The sequence below is a fragment of the Garra rufa genome, chromosome 20 (assembly GCF_049309525.1).
Source record: "Garra rufa chromosome 20, GarRuf1.0, whole genome shotgun sequence".
In the NCBI taxonomy this organism is placed as follows: domain Eukaryota; kingdom Metazoa; phylum Chordata; class Actinopteri; order Cypriniformes; family Cyprinidae; genus Garra; species Garra rufa.
The window spans coordinates 37,837,344-37,856,526 of record NC_133380.1 but is presented as its reverse complement, the minus strand read 5'-3'; the positions used below and the strand labels follow the sequence as shown (position 1 = coordinate 37,856,526).

At 37.6% G+C, this 19,183-nt stretch overlaps 1 protein-coding gene across 1 annotated transcript in view; it reads left to right on the top strand.

Annotated features, from left to right (window-relative positions):
• Nucleotides 1-19,183, top strand: part of LOC141294223 (band 4.1-like protein 1) — a 90,874-nt gene that overhangs the window by 13,510 nt on the left and 58,181 nt on the right. Inside the window, exon 2 of the mRNA XM_073826304.1 lies at nt 14,327-14,430. The gene's annotated coding sequence lies outside the window, so the exon portion shown is untranslated. The remainder of the gene's footprint in view (nt 1-14,326; nt 14,431-19,183) is intronic.

Below are 19,183 nucleotides of genomic sequence, written 5' to 3'. Positions count from 1 at the left end.
AGTCATAATCGTGTTAAATAATCGTGATTACAATATAAAATAATCATCATTATGATTTTTGCCATAATCGAGCAGCCCTAGTGTATAATTATGTAAACAACTGCTTGTTTTAATACAAGAAAATTAATTAAACTTTAGTATTTTTAAAAATGTAACTTTGGTCCCACATATGAAAATTAATTTAGTTGATTTGACCTAAACTAACTACATTGTGTGGATCCAACTAAACATTGATACAATATTTTAAATTGTTCTCTGATATCTACATAGAAGGTATATGGCATAGGAAAGGGCAAAAAATCTCCAGAAACGGTTTTACAGGTCCATTTACAACCCTAGGATTTGTCCCTAGAATGAAATGCTCTGTTATTGCCTTATTTGGAAGGTTTGTGAATATTAATGATGAGCTCTGCTCTGATTGGCTGTTTCACAGAGCTTCTCATCTCAATAGCTTGCACATGGATGAAAATATATATTTAATTATGGAACTCTAGCTGCTTTTAAAATGCGGTTTGTTGAAACTGCATGTTTTGAATGCGCGATCATTTTACTCTCATTATTGTGTTACGTTATACTGCAGCGGCAGAACTTACCACACAATTTAGATGCTTGTTAGTGATGCTCAGGATCTGTAAATCATTCACCATCATCAGCGCAGTCAAATCTCTGTTTATGTGGTAAGTGAAATCTTATGTACTGCAATGTAACAGGCTACCGCTAGCATTAAGCTAACCATGTCCCTTCAGTGGCTTGCCTTATTTTACTGATGTACTAACGTTAATGATGATTGGGCGATGCAAATGTTGGGGGGCGTAACTATTAACGATCCTGGGGCTATTGCCTAATAGTCGGTGTTATGTTGGAATTGACCTATTTTTCAGTGGTCTTTTGCAAACACCAGATTTATATAAGAAGGAGGAAATGGTGGTGTTTTAAACTCATGGTATGTCATGTCCATGTATTGAACTGTTACTATTCAACTATGCCAAGGTAAATACAGTTTTCCATTCTATGGCAAGGAACAAAGATCTGAAGCACGAACATTGTACCGAACATGTACACATATTATGCAATAATAGACAATGTTTGTTATATTTGTATTTTGCAGATGTTTTTTTTTCCAAAGTGACAGTGTATTCCGCTGTTGGTGCTTTTAAATATCTTCATCCATTTATTATTTATTTTAAGTTCAGATGAATCTACATTCTGAATCAATTGAACGTTTTGATAAACATGGTCCTTTGCAGAGAGCAATAATGCTATTAATTGTCTCCTGTCCTCTACACATTGATGTCTCCTTTGCCGTCTGTCTCATGTGACTATTAATAGCAAGACTCAACCTGTTGTCTTGGCTGACCCTGCAGCATTTTTGGCTAGGTCTTTTTTGTTGTGCAGATTATGTTATGACATTTACCTACCTGCATACTGTAATTTAAAAGCGCCATGATTATAGGCACCATCCGATAAATGGCAATTTATTATGCAACCACTGAGGTAGTTTAAGTGTTCTTATTCCTAGATGATACAGACACATGCTAGTGCATGAGAAATTGAGCTTTGACCTTCAGAAGGAGAACCACAGAGCTGCAGCCCTCTTCTTTCTTGTAGCTCTGAGTCAGCACATTCAAGAGCTGGGCCATTTTTATATTTGCCTCAATCCTTTAATTTGTTTATTTCTCCATCTTCCTCATTCAGTTACTCACTGAACAAATCTCACTTTTCCCATGGCTGCGGCTGCAGACTGTGACTTGTGTGTCTATGCTATCCTGCTTGACTTATCTGAACTTTTTTAACATGCTGCTTGCATGCTCCCAGAAGAGGCAAACACAGCTGCAGAGGTACACACAGTTGTCTTTAGTTTGCAAAAGATTATTGAGATGTTATTATTACATCTGAGACAGTGGTTGAATTCAAGGGTGATGGTTAATAACAAGGATTAAGCTTTATTAAATAAACTATAGGGTATGAGCTGTTGTCCTTGCCAATGCACACACATACGTGCTGAATCTTATGTGATAAAACATTAAAAACTGAAAGTTGCATGACTAACATACTACAGATGCTACAGAAGCTAATTATAGATATATTTAGCTGTGACATAACTTGGTATATCAAAGGCTGTCTGCCCATTGTCTGTTAACTGAATGCATGTAATGACAGGAGTTTACTTGTTGGTATTGAGATCTCAGAAGAATTTAAATTCACTATTCAAATATTCCATTTTAAATATTAATTTAGTTGCATGTTGATTTTTTTTTTTAATGAAGAATATGATACCTAGAACTCTAAAAAGATCTTGGAGGTTATTGCAAACAAGCATTATGTCATTTTCAGTTTCCTTTTCTGTGAAATTACACAGTGTCTATATGAGGGTCTTCTAAGCATGCTAAACCTTTTTTTTAATGAATCACTGATGATAACCATCTTAAAGGTGCCATAGAATGCATTGATATAATATTTTAAATTGTTCTCTGATATCTACATAGAAAGTATGTGGCATAGAAAAAGGCAACAATTCTCCAGAAATGATTTTACAAGTCCATTTACAACCCTAGAATTTGTCCCTAGAATAAAATGGTCTGTTATTACCTTATTTGGAAGGTTCATGAATAATAATGAGGAGCTCTGCTCTGATTGGCTGTTTCACAGAGCGGCTCATTTCAGTAGCTCACACATGGAGGAAAATATGTATTTAATGATGGAGCCCGAGCCACTATTAATTAGGGATGCACGATATGAAAAATTCTAACTGATACCGATAGCCGATAATTAAGTCCTTCTTTTGGCCCATGCCGATACCGATACCGATAACCAATACATTCATATTTTTATATGACAATTTTGTGCACACAGGAGAATACAAAATCTAAGGTAAACTAATGAAATTTATATTATATATCTGGGTCTAACAATCATAGCAAACTGTCCTGACTCTTCAAAAATGCTTTTATTTTTTTGTGTAAGGCACCACAATTCTAAATAAAATAAAATTCTTTGACATTTTGTCAACCTGGAAAAAATGAAAAGTGCATCATGGAGTAAAGTCAGATGTCCAAATGTCTGTGGTAAAGCTTACATGCAGTCCATTCTTATTGATCATATTATGGATGTGTGCAGCAGCCAAATCGTACAAGGCGGGGAATAAAACATCAGAATCGAGATAAAAACATCTCAACTTTTCAGAATGCTGCAAGCGCAATGCAGGTCATGTGACATGAACCAACCAATCAGCTTCATCCTTTCCCTTAATAACACCGAAAGCACTGGCAAGGTGGAGAAACAGCTTATCAAAGCTGTACAAGAATAAACATTTTTAGATAAATTTGATAACAGAGCTACTGCAAGCGATTTTTAATGCTGAAAATCTATTTATTCTTTGCTGAAACTACCGCGTCTTTATGGAGAGCGCATGTCATGGCTGCTTAGCAACGGCAGACACCACTGGAGCTCAAACTACAGAGCGGTTTGGCAAAGGCTTTGGGTTTGGAAAGAAAGAGAAGGCGGCGCTTCAGCGTTTTCCACGCGTTTTTAGGCGCGACATGTGACACTTAACATCTCCTGCACAACCTGGAACATAACATTTATTTCCGTGATCTGCTATTTTCGCTATTGTCCTCGCTTTGTTTTTTTCACAATAGCCTAGCTGCAGAACTTCTTATGACTGGGCGATGCAAATGTTGGGGGTGTAACTATTAATTATCCTGACTATAACGTCATAGTCTGTGGCATGTTAGGATTGGCCTATTTTTCAGTGGTCTTTTGCAAACACTAGATTTATAAAAGATGGAGGAAATGATGGTGTTTGAGACTCACTGTACTGAATGTCATGTCCATGTACAGAACTGTTATTCAACTACACCAAAGTAAATACAGTTTTCCGTTCTATGGCACCTTAAAAAGATCCCACTTAGCTACCACAGAGGTTTGTTAGCAAAGCTTTAAAGGTCATCTTTCACATACTTTAACATCCCAGATTGAATTTTAATTTTTATTTTTGCCCAACCATCTTTTTGTATTTACATTTATTTATACATGTACCAGTCTTAGGAGATATTGGCTTGCTCGCTATTATGATATAATTAAATACAACATTTCAATTGCCATTGGTAGTGCCTTAGAACTGAGAAGAGGCCATTTTGATATTGGATATTATCAACTATGAGCACTGTTTTGAGAAAAACATGACTACTCCCTAGGTCTCTAGAATCGTACCACAGGCTTCAAACAGGTCAGACTGGTTTCTTCCTGGGTGTAGTATGCTGCCAATTAAATTGTAATTATGTTTCTGTCCCCATATATCAGAATATTTTAGGATGTATAATGAAGTATTGAATGTGTAAAGTGTAAACATTGTGGCACTATCAAAACATAGCCTACTTGTAGCTCGAACAGTACAGCATGGCATTAGCAGATGGGCTTGATGCCAAGAGAATGCCCCAAAACTGATAAAAAAAAGCATTTCCTGAATGCAGTGTTAGCTGCTTTGGATGAAGATGTCTGGCAAATACATGCTGTAACTGTAAACATTTCTCTGTTTGTTTAAACACGTGGCTATTCTCACACTGCACCACTGGCTTAATCAAAGGCCTGAGTTTGGGGTTTCTTGTTTCAAATAACACGTTCCATTAATAATTCTTGTTGTATTTTAAAGAAACTGATTTAATTCTCACAAGCTGATTTATACATTGATTACACTGATCTCATAAGCTTTAAGTAAACAAACTTATCAAGTTTTATTTACAGATTTGTAAAAATCATTTAGAAGGACATGAGTTTCATTAAAAAGAAACGGTTAATAAGAGCCAAAATAGAATAACTGCACTATATGTATGTTGCTGCTTGTAAACCAGCAAGGATAATACAATGTCTTAATTTCTGTTTGTCTTGATTTCGATTATAGTCTTTTTCTCCCTTCACAACTAATTTCAAACGTGACAAGACTTTACACATTGTTATGGCTAATTAACATTAGTTTTCTTTTGATGCAGTTCATCTGAAAAACAGGAGTTTTGTCTGACTCAACATTGTTAAATGTTAATGTTAAAACAGTAATAAATAAAGAAATAAGTTTGTGGCAAAACGAATACTTAGATTAGAACAAATAAATACCAAAGCAAACAAATGAAAATGATCTTTTATAACCCTGAACATAACTGTATTAGGCAAGGCCCTTTTGTGAATTCCTGCACAATCAAATAGAGAACTCAGATATAGAACCATGAATATTGTTGTATCAGGATTTCTGCAGAATTAAATGCTTTTTGGGTGAAAAATTAAATGACAGTTTTAGTACATGCCAGCAGTATGCTCTGAAAATACAGTAATGGTTGTTATTGTTCCACATACTGTAGTTAAACCAAGCCTTCTGTCAGCAGGGAAACCTGCCTGGTTGCTCAGAGAACAAAAAAAACCTCTTCATTCAGTGCTATAACATCACTAACGGTCACACAAACATGAGCTTGTGAAAGCAGACACGTGTTCTCACACATGCTCCTTAGCATGCAAAGATTCCTTGTGGGGCTGCACGCTCTGCTGGAATGCACATATTTCTGCAGTAAGCAACCCCTGCTGGTGTTTAATGCCACCATTTCTAATTGAAAATTCACAGCATCCTGTAATCTGGTGACAGCATATGTGAAATCTCATTTTTTGTATTATGTAATTCACAGAATTCACCGAATATCTCTGGAGTTTGTTTAAAACCCTATATCATGCCACTGCAGAGTAATGTAGTTGTTGTATGTTTCATAAGGAACCTTGCATTAAAGGTTCCTTATAAAATGAAAAGGTTCATCTTCGATTTCTGGTTGGATTAGCTGTGTCTTTTAAAAGTGGCGACTGGATATTCAGTATCAATAGACTGTAAAATTTTATCGTGATTTTAACAGTAAAAGACTTTACAAATGCTACAATAAAACCTATTAAGTGGTTAACAGTAAGTTCCTCTACTATATACAGTGAAAAACTGTATTGGACATTTTACGGTAAAATCCAGTTTTAAGAAAGTAAAAAGGAATGTATAATTTTCAATGAAACCCATTTCACATTTGATGTTTTTTCATTGAAATATCTTAGTTTTTCTTATCAGTTATGTTCATTAGGGTTTTGTCGTACATCTAATATTGTTAAATTAATGTTTATTGTATTATATTAGTATTGTGTGTTACCATGATGGTGATTATTTTTTTGAAAAACACTGCACTGATATATGTTAGTATTTTCAGTTGCAGTCACAGTTATAATAACTTAAGACACTGAAGATACCTTTCTACTGATTCTAAAAAACACCGGAAGAAAGATGCCCAGCAGAGTGCTACAAGAGACATAAATATGTGCCTCTATATACATTTTTGCAGCAACTTGACAGTTTCAAAGTGAAATTTCCAGAGAGTGGCACTAAAACACACGTTCAATGTTCAGAATTCAAATATCCGTGGAGTGTGAATAAAGGTTAATGCTCTATCGCAGTGGTTCCCAACCACAGTCCTGGAGGCCCCCCACACTGCATGTTTTCCATGTCTCCTTAATCAAACACACCTTATTTAGATCATGATCTTATTAGCAGAGACTCCAAAACCTGAAATGGGTGTGTCAGACAAAGGAAAGATGCAAAATGTGCAGTGTTGGGGGGCCTCCAGGAACGTGGTTGGGAACCACAGTATATCCTACACCAAACCCAACCCTAAACCAAAGAGATAGTGCTAACAAATGCGAGTGAAAACATAAAAACACATTTGTTGAGGCAGCCGTGCTATTTTGGCAGCTGTGCTGTTCAGTTGTCATATTGTCATGATCTCCGCTGACATTCAGAGCTGTTGCCATCGTCATTAAGTGTAGGTCTACCATCTGATCTGGATATGGACCGGATATGGTATTCAAGAAATAAGGATGAAAGAGACGAATATAAGCATACATGTCGTTCTTCTATATGACAACAATAACAACAAAAAAATCCAGAAAAACATATTTCAAAAAAGTTATAAATTGCATTTTAATGAGTGAAATAAGTATTTGATCCACTGTCAATTAGCAAGATTTCTGGCTCCCAGGTATCTTTTATACAAGTAACCCTTTAAGATAGTGCTCCTAATCTCAGCTTGTTACCTGTATAAAAGACACCTGTCCACAGAAGCAATCAATCAATCAATCAATCAATCAATCAATCAATCAATCAATCAATCAATCAATCAATCAATCAATCAATCAATCAATCAATCAATCAATCAAATTCCAAACTATCCACCATTGCCAAGACCAAAGAGCAATCCAAGGATGTCAGGGACAAGACTGTAGACCTACCCAAGGCTGGAATGGGCTACAAGACCATCACCAAGCAGCTTGGTAAGAAGGTGACAACAGTTAGTGCGATTATTCACAAATGGAAGAAACACAAAACAACTGTCAATCTCCCTTGGTCTGGGTCTCCATGCAAGATCTCACCTCGTGGAGTTTCAATGATCATGAAAACGGTAAGGAATCAGCCCAGAACTACACACGAGGATCTTGTCAGTGATTTCAAGGCAGCTGGGACCATAGTCACCAAGAAAACAATTGAACACACTACGCCGTGAAGGACTGAAATCTTGCAGCACCCACAAGGTCCCCCTGTTCAAAAAAGCTGATGTACAGGCTCATGTAAAGTTTGCCAATAAGCAATATGAATGATTCAGAAGAGAACTGGGTGAAAGTGTTGGTGGTTAGATAAGACCAAAATCGAGGTTTTGGCATCAACTCAACTCGCCGTGTTTGGAGGAGGAGGAATGCTGCCTATGACCCCAAGAACAACATCCTCACTGTCAAACATGGAGGTGGAAACATTATGCCTTGGTGGTGTTTTCTGCTCAAGCGAATCTTCTCCTTCAGCGATGAGACCATCTCTTCACTGACCCTACTATGAAGCAGAAGAAGCAAAAGAAGAAAAAGACTGCTTACCTGCTCTCCTCGTTCTCCGCTATGAAAGAAGCCACCAGCAGCGGAAGACCTTCCCCTGGACTCCCCTGTCTCTCCCAAGGGATTTTTGGCCCGGCTGTGGACGGTTTCACAGAGTGCTTCACTGAGGCACAAAACACATTGCAGGCTCTGCGTCATGTCCTGCCTAAGCGCCTCAGCTCGGCGACTGTTTCAAGTCACCCACTGCATCCACCCAACAGTCTGCAAAACCGGCACCGCCACAGCCTCTGCCTAAACAGGAGCTTGGGCTTTAACAATGCCCCCGATTGGCTAGGAAGTATCCCTTCCCATAGCGTCAAGGTCTCCACCCCGTGTGTAGTGCTGGACCCAGAACCTCAAAAGTCGTCCTGATCCATCAGACAGGAAGAGGAGAGGGCTCGTTCTCGTGGAATTTGTGTATTTGTGCAGTAGGGGCAGAACAGTTTTGGTTTGTCCTGAGGTTTAGCCACTCTTGAACTGGACTCTCCTGAAGATGTGATATTGGGAGCAGGGTCTGCACTATGAAATTTAGCTGCTGTCCTGGTGGACTTAAAGTCTTTGCAGCTATCTTTTTTCTGGTTAGGGCGTTCCTTTCTGTCTCTGCCAAGAAAACTCAAACCCACTTTCCTGTATTTTCAGCTCATATTCAAGCCAGTCTGCAAAGTGTAGAAGAATGGGGATGCGAACATTCAAGGGGTACACATACCTTTTGAACTCAGCTCGTAAATCGTGGGGCAACTTGGACAACAGCCTTGTTATAGGTGAGCATATCCATCATGGTAGTCTGAAGCAGTTGATTTTCTCGCTTAAGCTCCTGAACCGTTCTCAGAATCTCTGACACATCCTCCATTGCGACTGGGTGAGATACAGGTGTGCACTTGTATCTTGGTGTGATGTATAATGAGCGGCTTAAGAATCTCTGGTCTGTCCTGGTGGCATAGTCGCTCAGTGGCTGATAAGTGAGAGGAGCCATCTCAGCTACCCTTTCAGCGTGAGGGCCCTGTAACCCTCTGGGATGAGGGAACGCATGTGCATCTGGAGACTGTTGGTGATAGCTGGGGAGAGAAACCTTGTAATCCTCTAACCAGGCTGGAGGCTGTATTCAATGTTTAGGACGCAGATCAGCTGGTTGTCCTACTCTGATCTTCTGGTCTGGAAACATCTTCTACAATCCTCAGCAATTACTGGCTCCAGCTCGAAGGACCAAATGTTCTGTAGTTACTGTAGTTAGTAGGGGTGGGAGAAAAAATCGATTCTCTGATGCATCGCAATTCTCTCTTTAACGATTCTGAATTGATTCAAAATATTTCAGAATCGATTCTGAGCTTGTTTATTTCCCCCGCATATGGCAAGTGTGCGCGCTACAGACACGACAGGCTTAATTGCACAGAATTTGTGCGACACGTGAGCATTGCTTGACAGTGTGTACTTCCACCCGCCGTGTTTTACTTAAGATATGCTTTTATTTGTGCTGTTTGAAAAGCAATATTATTAGATGCACAAAACTCGCGCACTGACAGACTTGCGCTTTGTGTTTGTTCGTCCTAAAGCTCGATTGCAGATGCGGTTAAATGCACTTACATTTTCGAATAGTTTTATACGAAACTGTACAGACAGTCAGTTATGTTTTCAGAGCAGGACAAAACATCTGATATATCGAAATAGATCTGTGCATCAGTGGCGTTCCGTCCATATAAGCTGCTAATGCTCCGCATACCCAGGCCATCTGAGAGAATGCGTTGATGATTATAAGTTGATCCCTTATCATTTGAGATGTAACTTAAAGCTTAATAAGGAGTTGGGAATAAGTACGTCAAATTATTTATTTGCCATAGCATAATAAAACAATAAACAATTGAAAGGATTAACAATATTAATAGTTAGAAAGACATTAGAACATAACCAGAAGTATTGGTCTTTACTTTAGTATAGTTCCTGCACTAATGACATCGCACAGAATGTCGTCAAATCGTCTAAATTCTGTTCAAATACACTTAATGAAAGACAAATATACTTCTGCTTTATATAAACAATAGGAAAGAACCATATAAACAGTTATAATCATGCAATTAGATAGTGTATATACACACAGGTTGGTTGGCCATATAGGCCATATTAATTAAATAACTCAACAAAACATAATTATGGTAAAAATCCATTAACACCAAGTTAAATATGATCACTAAACATAGAAACTTAGTTTTAGATGCACGTACATTAAATAACACCGCTCTCTAGGAAATGAGTAAAACTCTCGTGCACTGCACACTCTACGGATTCGTAACACCAACTGACGCTTCTTATGACGCACTTTCAACACATTCTAGCATACTCTGTCTTTCTTTAAGGGGGCAGTAACAGTCCATAGTCATTGAATAGTCCAACAGTCTGAACTAACTGAACTAATATAACTGATACCTAAGAGTATCTGAATATATAGCCATTTGCAACACATGAATTGCAGTTTTTTTTAAATGTTTCCCACAGTAAACTTTTAATGTGGGTAGTATTTTTTATGGAAAAAAAACCCATCATAATTTAGAAATAATGAGGCAATTTTCTACCCTGATTTTAGCCCTCAGATTTAAACACATCATGTATAAAGGTGTGTCTTTTTTAGGACTACAGTGTAAATGCCCACCACTATGATTGGGTAACATTTGCATTTGGGCAACTTTGCATATGAAGTATTACACATGAAACTGGAACTTTGACTTTGTTTTTACTATTTTTACAGCTGCTGACATTAACTAACCATGAAATGTTGATTATAGCATTATATTTATAGTTATATCTACTCCTATTGCATAAACATTTGCAGCCTTTTGCACTGTGTCAAATTACAGCCATGTTTGATCTTGTCATTGCAACTCAATTTCTGCACTCTTACAAATGCTTTCATCATAACATTACAAGCATAGTGTAAATAAGAAAGTGTAGTGAAGATAGTATCATTGATTATGTTGTAGGCTAGAATATCACTTCACTAACATGCTACTTCATCAAAGAGGTGATGTAGTAGTAGACTGTGCAGGCACTTTAAAGATTATGTATTATCCTTTTTCAACCTTATTTTCAACCTTATTACCTAATAAAAACCTGGAAGTAATAAGCAAGTCATTTGGGCTAATAAACTAATTTGTTGAGTTCTAAACTTATAGTATGTTTTTATAACACAATGACCTTATATTTTAAAAGATCATGGGGGATTTAATTTAGAATAACTCTCATTAAGTACGACGTGGTTGTGTTGTAATTTACATCTATTTGTGAAAAAACAATTTTTGTGTTGCTAATGTTATTTTCTGATTTTCTGTCTTCCTCTTTTTACCCCAAATTCCCTGTCTCTCGCTATCTTCCTCCTCCTTTCTCAAAGACAAAACCAGTTGGAGGGAGGGATTTAGTTTGCTGGAGAGCCTCATATGAGTCTGGCAGTGTATGACAGGCACTGTGTGAGACAACACTGTCTTACTGTTTTTAAGAAAACTGTCTTTTGCTCTCTATGACAGGATCTCCGCTTGGCAACCACGCACATGCCAACCATGGCCACATACATCTGTAACTCTATGAAATGACTCGATTCTTTGTTAACATTTTTTTCCACCATACTGTTCCAAAGTAACTTGTAACTAGAGTAAGTAGCTAGAATGCTTATTAACAAACATTTGAGTGATTCTAAGGATTTAAAGTTGATGGAAAAAAAAAAACATTTGTGTACAAAATTATTTAACCCCCAAAAGTTACATTTTGTAGAGAAATCGTGTATTCTTTATAACCTCTAATAAATAATGATTGTCTAGGGCTGCAACAACTAATCGGTAAAAAAGATTATTATCGATAATGAAAATCATCGACACCTATTGTCATTATCGATTAATCGGGTCCGCCCACAGTGTATGTACAACTTCAGAGGGTCATGTCAAATTACAGCTCTGAATGACGCATTTCTATAGACACAATGCATCTAAAAATAGTGGAGGAAACAGAATGAGATGCTGCTGCAGGAGAGTTACGTGATCCAAGCTGCCCAAAACATGAGAATTCTTTATTTTAAACTTTAAGCTAATAGCGTAAAAAGCAACCTGTGAGGCGCTTTGACAGATTCGTTTGCATCCTCAGCATAAAAGCTTTCAGTTTATGGTCATATCCTTATCTGTAAGTGTCAGAAATTCACAAAAGCATTTCCATTTTTGCATAAAAGTCCATCCAGACAGTCTGTGTTAAGTTTAAATCTTTACTGAATGAGCGTCAGACAGCCGGAACATCGCAAAAACATTAATTGTCCTGAAATATGTTGCTGAATGTTACATTTAGGTTTAAAAGAAAACTTGTAGTGCACATATATATATGAAGAGTATGAACTGGAAAGGGATAACAGTGTGAATTATCTGATATATAAATATCAGATGCTTCATAGCTGCTTTTTATATAAAGAAATGACAGTAAACGAGACTTTGATCAACGTGAACGCGTGTTACTGCAGAACATTCTTCTTACCTGTTGCTTAACACTGAGTTTGTTTTTATTCATCTTTATTATCTGTATTAGGCCAGTGTTTCTCAACTGGTGGGTCGCGACCCAAAAGTGGGCCGCGGGGACATTTTCAGTGGGTCGCGGAGTGTGTGGTCAAAAAAACAACAAAAGTTTAATTTTTAACTTATTTTGCCTTTACCGGGCTTTTATTTTGAAATGTGCGCGACAATAACGGACTTTTATTTTGAAATGCGTGTGCGACAACCGTACCGTTTGACATGTGAAATTTCATTTAATTATAGCAACAAATATGTCGAAGCGCAAGTAATATTTCTATAATTTGATACATTTTGTTAAATGACAGCAATAAAATATTGTTTATTTGTAAGTCTTGGTGATTTTCTTATGATTTATCTGTCACTACTTGTGTATGTTAACAAATAAATACAAATTAATTATAATTCCAAAAATGATATTATAGTTCCTAAAAATTTGGGTCGCGGCTTGATGACAATGTAAAACTGTGGGTCCCATGGCCAAACCAGTTGAGAACCACTGTATTAGGCTATTCCTTTCATTTTTAATGTAGAGATTTAAACTTTGTTCACTTTATACAGTGCTTAACAAATTTAATAAAACAAATTTATGTAAGGTGTTCAACAAATTATGTAAGGTCTGTGCCACTGCTGCTCCAAACTAACAGTATTGGTGATTACCAAAATATTTTTTTAGCTTTCTGTGTTGGTTAGTCCTCCAATATGCAATATGCAATAAGCTTTTTAGTAACAGTAGGCTATTTCTAATGCTATAATTATTGCGGTTATCTGTGAAAAAAATAGTCAAGCGCTTTGTAGTGTTTTTCTTCAGATATTTGTCTTTTCTCTTTATTACGACCGGTGGTCTAATAAATTAATCACTGTTTTCGTAACATTCAGTTGACACGTTTGTTTGAAGGACATTGGGCAGGATGTGAAATATTGCGATTTTAGTCAAAAAAAAAAGAAGGGATTTAAGCCAATTAATCGATTAATCGTAAAAATAATCGACCAACTGATCGATTATCACAATAATTGATAGTTGCAGCCCTAATTGTTTCACCTCTCTGCTATTTTTGACCATTCCTCCCCATGCAAAGGCTTCCAGATAATCTTTGGTTTTCATGTTGCCACTGCTTTCTTCAAATCCCACCAGATATTTTAAGGAGGTTTAAATCTAAAGATTGAACAGGCCACTTAAATACATTCTTTGACTGATCCCTGAGCCAAGCTTCAGTAGATTTGGATGTATACAATGGGATGGTGTCCTGCTGAAAGGTCCATTGATCAATAAGCATCAGTCTATACATTAAAGGCATCCAATTTGTTTTGCCAAAATGGCATGATACTTCACAAAATCCATAATGTCGAGATTTCCACTTCCTGTAACAGCAAAGCACCCCCATAAGAAGTCTAGTTCACCTCCTTGTATGACCTTTAGGCATGGTGTTATGCTAATTAGCCTTGCCTTTTTTTGCACTAGACATACCATTGATTCATGGGCTGATTCAGATTTGTTTTAGCCTTTTATGTTCAGCAAGGTGTCTTTCATGGAGTTATTTTGCATAAATTACTTCTTTTTTGTTGGTAATCAAGATCTGGCAACAATGCACTTTTTCACTTAGGTGAGACATTTGTGCACAGCTTTTCTTGCACATGAAATCACCTACATGCCAACAAACCAATGAGAAACCTGAAATCATCTTGAGGGATGGATGTGGGGTTATGTTTATAATTTTTCATATTGGTTGAATGTATCGTCACTGAGCCAAAAATAAAGCTGAAATAAAAAGAAAAGTTATGTATTGAAAAGGTGAAGCGTGTAATTTGCATTTTAATGGGACCAAATGGAAGTGCAAAAATAATGATTTAAAATTGTTTTTAAACAGGTTTCCCAATCACTTCCCCAACTGCTACTGCTCAGCCAAACAGCAGTCCTGCCCCAAAATCTCCTGTGGCCTGTAGTACAAAGTGGGTTTAACCATCTGGCCAGGTAAGTGTCTGTTTAATTTACGGTATCTCTGTATTTTCTTTACCACCAAGATGAATATGATTTTACAAAACTCTACATTCATAGTGCACCATAGCAGACAGAGATGCTTTATGACTAACCTGCTTAAGGGCAGGTTATGTTTTCAATCAAAAACGGATATTGGGCCAATCAGTTGTGAGCACAGTCACATATCTCTGAAACAATTAACAAACTTCACCTGTATCTCTAAAGTGTGCTTCACAGCGGCTTCGAATGAATGTTAGAATGTTTATAATAGAATTGAATGATGCCACTATCGTCGTCATCATCATCCATAATGATTATGTATTAATTTGTATACATTTATAGACAGATATATATTTTGTAGATTATATAACATTGAGAGAATTGTTGAGAGAAAAATTTGTTGGTTTCCCTGTTCAGATACCCTCCTTTACCAAAAAAAAAGATCTAACAAAAATCTAAAAACTTGCATGAAAGGTGGATTACATATTCATCAAATATTAATATGTGACCCTGGACCACAAAACCAGTCATAAGGTTAAATTTTACAAAACTGAGATGTATACATCATATTGAATCCAAATAAATAAGCTTTCTAATGATATATGGTTTGTTAGGATAGGACAATATTTGGCCGAGATACAACTATTTGAAAATCTGGAATCTAAGGGTGCAAAAAAATCGAAATACTGAGAAAATCACCTTTAAAGTTGTCCAAATTAAGTTCTTAGCAATGCATATTACTAATCAAAAATTACATTTTGATATATTTATGGTAGAAAATTTACAAAATATCTTCATGGAACATGATCTTTACTTAATTTCCTAATGATTTTTGGCATAAAAGAAAAATCAATAATTTTGACCCATACAATGTGTTTTTGGCTATTGCTACAAATATACCCCAGCGACTTAAGACTGGTTTTGTGGTCCAGGGTCACATATATAATATTAATGTCATGTCTATTCCTGAATCATTCACAAATACATCACAGGCCAGTGGTTCCCAAACTTTTTCTGCCGGGCCCCCCTTTTACAGAATAACAAAAATTATTTTGTTATTTAATTATTTGCAAATAAATAGACAGGATTTGCACAACGCACTGCACAGCATGCTCCTAGAATCTGGTTGAGTAATATATAGGCGTCAAAATGAAAGCACACAGGTTCACGCAGTTTGTGTGCACCTGGTGATAGATTGCGCATCCACTGACTTAGTACGTTCTGATGAAAGGTTATATATAGGCCATGGCTAAACAGACGTCTTACCGGAGAAAATTTATTTGCGTGGTGCCCCCCCTGGACGTGGTGCCCCTAGGCACTTACCCAATTGCCCATATGGTTAATCCGCCTATGGTTACAGCACAGTATGTACAGCGGTACACGAGTGGAGCATTCATATGGGCCGTGAGCAACTCAACGGAACGCACATTCATAGAGCGGGATACTGATCAGAGCGTGACACATTGAACAGTGCGCGCTGAATACTGCCGGGCGGCGCAGCAGATATTTTCGGCTGTTTATCTCTTTCGAATCTCTATAAAAATCGGCTGACTGTACACTAGCCTTGTTGCGCCCCCCTTATCATAACTCCGTGCTCCCAGTTTGGGAACCACTGACATAGGCTACTAGTCAACCCTATAGCATGTACATTCACTGACATATATATACACTCTAGGTGTTTTCAAGTTAAAGGAGTAGTTCACTTTCAGAACAAAAATTTACCGATAATGTACTCACCCCCTTGTCATCCAAGATGGTCATGTCTTTCTTTCTTCAGTCGTAAGGAAATTATGTTTTTTTGAGTAAAACATTTCAGGATTTCTCTCCATATAATGGACTTCTATGGTGCCCCCGAGTTTGAACTTCCAAAATGCAGCTTCAAAGGCCTCTAAACGATCACAGCTGAGGAAAGAACGGTCTTATTTAGCAAAACGATGGGTTATTTATTTTTTTAATTCAATTTATATAGTTCTTAACCTCAAATGCTCGTCTTATCTAGCTCGGCAAGATGAGAGTTTAGATGAAAAAGTTTGTTTTTAGAAAATAACCGATTGTTTCGCTAAATAAGACCCTTCTTCCTCGGCTGGGATCGTTTAGAGCCCTTTGAAGCTGCATTTAAACTGCATTTTGGAAGTTCAAACTCGGGGGCACCATAGAAGTCCATTATATGAAGAGAAATCCTGAAATGATTTCCTCAAAAAACAGCATTTCTTTATGACTGAAGAAAGAAAGACATGAACATCTTGGATGACAAAGGGGTCTTGTCTTCAGAAACATTTTTTGTTATGCTGGTTGAAACTGAAAGCAATCAAGTGGTTAGTTAAGTGGTCTAAATGTATTTATATGTATTTATATATTGTGTGGAAGGCGTAGGGCCAAAAAATGTTCGTTCAATCAAAATATCCGGTTCGAACATGGCTGTCGTACCTGCCAGTCAACATGTGTATTTGCATACCTCTCCGCAACCTGTTAGCACAGACAGCATATGTCATCTGCACATTCACGTATGCTGTGCAGACAGAGCGAGAATGGCAGGCAAACATCAACAGCCTGATCTTCCTTCCTGGTATTGTAATATGTTTACTAACTGTACTATAAAGTGTTCTCACGGTTAATGATATATGATGTTGTAACGGCCACTAGAGCATTTACGGTAGTTCTGTGGCAGACTGACAACTGTGCATGTGCGTGTGTCTGTATCTTCTGGAAAGGTGAAGAGATGACTCGCTCTACCAACATCTGTCTCTCTTTACTTAATTTATTTCCTTTCTGTTTGTGACCTGAGTTGAATGCATGCTTGTGTACATTTTTCCTCACTCGATCCCCATGTAAGTGGACGAGTGTGTCGACGGATGAGGCGTTTTATTAAACTCGGGGAAAATACACCATCTTCTCGTTTCCTTTGCATTATTAGCAAATCACAGTTTTCCTATCTGGGCTGTTGAACATTTCAACTCTGTGTTGCTACAATGTATTGTAGTAATGCTGTCTCTGGTCATCTGGTCTGTGTGTGTGTAGATGCGTTCAGGGGGCATGGCTTTGGACAGCGATTTGCAGATGATGAGATGATCATAGGACTACAGTAGAGGGCAGAAAAGCGACAGATGTCCTGCTGGTACCGTCACATTTGGCTTCAAGTTCAGTCTCTGTAGCTAGTAAAATATATCTGGTGTGACTATATTTCTCAGTTTAAAAGTGTACTATTCTATTAGCACTAGGACACCACTTGTCTGGAGAAAACATGCTGTCATTTTGAAATACTACTGCTGTTGTAGTTTAAAGACTTTTCAGATGTGACTGCAGTCATTTATACTTCAAATCTATGGTTAAAAAGTTGCTCATATGTTTTCTGAGTTATGAGGACCAGGTGATCACCAGGCAGTCAGTGCTCATGTGCCCTGCCAAGAAAAGCCTTATCTCGACAAGTCCTTCCAACATTTGTCGCTAGCTCTGATGTCTCTGTAGTTGACTGTTCCACAGGTACATGTACAGTAATTGTTTATGGTTCTTTAAACAAGTATTAACAATAATTTATTTATTTTATTTTTATATAATATTGGCAAACCTGTTAGTGAGAGATCTGTGTTTTCCTGTGCATTTCATCATGGGCATGGCAAACTGATTTATTTATTTATTTTATTATTATTATTATTTTTTTTTACAAATTTATGACTGTGTCATGAATCCTGTCCATGGTCTTCTGTCTGCTCGCCACCAGAGGTCACTGTCCGATTTCATTGACTCTCGCACTACACATACTATTACACTTCACCCCGGACTACACTTCCCATGTTCCATTCCACAGATTGCACTTTCACCTGCAGCCATTCAGACACTGTATAAATACAAGGCCCTTCCCGCTATACAGGGCCGAGTATGGTCTGCATTTATCACTCTCATAGCGATAGCAACTTCACAGAGCCACTCCGGTTAGTTTCCCTAGTCCAGTCTAGTTCATAGTCTGTTTTTCATGTCTAGATTCTTTCCTGGTTTATCTCGTCTTGTCTGTATCACTGCCTGCCCTGGAACTCTCGCCTGTTTATTGGATTACCCTTTTGCCTAGCCCCCTGGATTACGTTCGCCGTTGATCGACCTTGGCCTGTTCCTGGATTACTCTTGTGTCTTGCGCTCTGTATGCCTGTTTGCCGGTGTTCGACCCTGTCTGTACCTTAACCATGTTTATTAAAGGGGTCATTGGATGCAAAACTCACTTTTACATGTTGTTTGAACATTAATGTGTGTTGGCAGTTTGTGTACACAACCACCCTACAATAATAAAAATCCACACAGTGGTATTTTTTTAATCTTAAAAAATAATATCCCCTTTTTACAATCAGGCCATTCTCAGCTTCTTGTCAGTGTGAGGACACACAGACAGAGGCCGCTCCCACGATAGTTGATTGACATGAGCACCTTACTTTAGACCCGCCCTCACCGAGCTGAAACAGTCCGACTCCGATCGCCATTGTGTGACTCAGGTGCAGGAGAAGACAAGAATGTCTCAGATTGAGCGATTGAGGTGTTCTGTTGTTGGATGTGATAATAAACATTGCAGTCTAATTTACTTCCGACATCTGAGCCGCTGAAGACACAGAGGATTAACATTACTTTTGTTTATGAAAGGAAAGCGCCGATCCCGATCTTCATATGCATCTGTCCGTGCGAATCATTCGTAATGCAGCTTCACCTAAAGCAGAAGTGAGTATAAAGGTTTTTTATGCATCTTTGCAAATGGCCTTTCTTTATA